Source organism: Sminthopsis crassicaudata, chromosome 1 (genome assembly GCF_048593235.1).
Source record: "Sminthopsis crassicaudata isolate SCR6 chromosome 1, ASM4859323v1, whole genome shotgun sequence".
NCBI lineage: Eukaryota > Metazoa > Chordata > Mammalia > Dasyuromorphia > Dasyuridae > Sminthopsis > Sminthopsis crassicaudata.
Genome location: NC_133617.1, coordinates 92031710 through 92034460, shown reverse-complemented (window position 1 = coordinate 92034460; position 2751 = coordinate 92031710). Strand labels below are relative to the sequence as shown.

Below are 2751 nucleotides of genomic sequence, written 5' to 3'. Positions count from 1 at the left end.
TTATATATATATATATGTATATATATATATATGTATATATATATATGATAGTATGTTTAAACTCTCAGAGTTAGTAAACCATATATCACAAAAGTGAAAATCTTATGAAATTCTGTTGAAAAGATTTTTTTCCTAATTTTTAGGAACACAAAAAAACTAAGGTAAAAAGGAGTGAATGTTTAAATTGGGTCAAACCCAGTATGGTACTAAACAGGAAATACTGCCAATGTTTTCGGGATGCTTTTATGACAGAACCCGATGTCTTGTATGATTAACTGTTCATACTTCCATCTAAGTAAAAAATACTGACTTTTTTCCCCAATAAAACTGAACTGGCATCATCAATTTCAAATTCTCCACAGTCTTTTAGACACTACACTTCAATATATAAGCTTTTAGGGGATTTCATGGCCTGTATACTGTCTAATCCTTTATCTCTACCCAAACATCTCATGTAAGTAGCAAGAGACTTTTTATAATGATTGAACTATTCCCTTTCTTCAGTTGATGCACAGAATTACAGAGCATTTGCCAAGACACTGCTGCATCCCCACCTGAGAACTGGAATCCAGAGCAATCGGTCACATAAATACTTCAACAATATAGCTTTGATTTCTCAGCAAAGAAAGGTGCCAGCATTTGATTGTCAGAATCCAGTTACTTTGTCTAGTTCACTTAGCATCATTTATATAACACTGGTTCTGTTCATGTTTAACTCTCCTTTCCTCTAGAATTTACCTGATTCCATCCTCATCAAAGGCTGGGACTTGGCAGGAAATGGTTTAGAAAATCTAATGGATAATTTTCCTATATAACTTTAAGAATTAATTTTTGTCTTTCAAGAAGTTAAGTAGGATTCTGACCTTCCTCCAAGAAATACTAGTAAATTCACACCTCAAAGTAGCTTCAATCCATTTTGTATGTCTTATGAGTACCTATTTATATGTTGTCTTTCCCATTAAAATTTGAGTTTCTATAATAAGGATTATTTTTTTCCTTTTTTTGTAACTCTAGTAATTAGTAAAGTGAATGCCATAGATATTGACTTAAATTCTTACAGAATATCACTCTTCACAGCTAAGACATTAGATTCCCAAAAGTCTCTACTCATATTCAGCATCCCTAGAGCTCCTGTTGAAATCCAAACTAATAAGGTTTCGTTTTTTAAAATATTTTCATTCTCTAAAAGCCAAAGGATATATTAACATATATTATACAGTCAGGATCCTCAAAACCTTTGATAAGATAAAACAAGGATCAAATTTTCATAGTATAGGATTTAATAGGGATAAATAGAAAAATCTTATACTTGAGAGATGTTTTAGCAGCAAGACAAATAAAATATTTGGGGTGTGGGTGTGAATAGATCATGGTCCATTTGAAAGGAAACACCAACTTTTAGGGAACTGAAAAGTCAATATGAAAAATCAGCCTGATATAGCATTCCAGAAAGCTAATGTACTATTATGTTACATAAAAAGCAGTGTTATGATCTTAAGGAGATGATAGTGTGTCTTTTCTGATTTGGTCAGAACTTGCCTAGCATAGTATTACCATTCTGTGATTCACATTTTAGGAAGGATAATCATTAATTGGAGGATTCAGAGGAAGGATTTGGTCCAGAATGTCAAAGGACATAAAAATCTGACTAAAACCTGAGGGTATTTAAACTGGGGAAGAAAAGACAAGATCTCTAACTTTAAGTATTTAAAGGATTTTCAGTGGAAGAGGGATTAAGTTGTTTTGTTTATATCCAGAGGGCAGAACTAGGAACAATAGGTCTAAGTTCTTAACAGGCAATTGTAGGTTTCTTCAAAAAGAAAAATGTGAGAAATCAAATAAAAATATTTAAATTTTGTAACAATTAGAGCATACAAAATAGTAAATGGTGTCTTAAGAAATCGTAAACTCTAAATCCTTTCTTCCTACATTCCTTCCTTGCTTCTTCATTCCTTCCTTTCTTCCTTTCTATTTCTATCACTCTATTATGTCAGCTTTTTAGTATATGTGCATTTGTTGTTTATTTTTATAAAATTATTTGTCATTAATCCATCTTTCTCAGTGATGAATTCCAGATTAAAATAAGAAATGTCTAGTACATAGATCTCAGATGCTGTCTGCTGGTTATGTTATTCCTGCTCAAATCTTCTCTAAATTCTCTCCATGCCCTGGCTCCTAAGTAAGAGATTATTCACCTGTGGACCACAAATGATTATGACAGAAAAAGAGAATCTCCTAAAGCTGCTAACTAACAACCTCCCATAGATACAGTATATAGTGCCATAGACTCTATTCCCAGATAGGAGATTAAGACAAATCCTAGACCAGCATAGCTAAGCAGCTACAAGCTCTTCGGAGCCTTACCTTTCTGGGAGAGTTTCTGCAGCAACATAATTCTATTTCTTGGGAGTTTAAGGATCTCAGTAGAAACAAAATTGTGAAACATGGGGAACATATAAAACCTCTGTGTATGTCTATATTTCTCAGAGTTCTTTCTTTTATTCTTCATCTCTTAAGAGAGATTTCTAGATTATCACATAAGCAGGGGCAGTAAGGCACCAAGGGGGGTGGACTAAGATTTTTTTTTATTTTGGCAGCTGTGCTACATCAGCCTTTGATTTCTGCGGCTTCCATAGTCTGAGACTTGTTGAGAAAATGGTCAGAATCACATTAGATGAGGAGGAATTGAACACTCCTTAAATCCATGGTAACCATAGTATTAAGTAGATAGCAACATAGTGGAGTTGAATC

The 2751-nt window shown here is 33.3% G+C and overlaps 1 pseudogene; it reads right to left on the bottom strand.

Moving 5' to 3' along the window:
• Window positions 1-206: 206 nt before the first annotated feature.
• On the bottom strand, window positions 207-2509 carry LOC141548639 (DNA replication complex GINS protein PSF1 pseudogene; annotated as a pseudogene).
• Window positions 2510-2751: the final 242 nt, after the last annotated feature.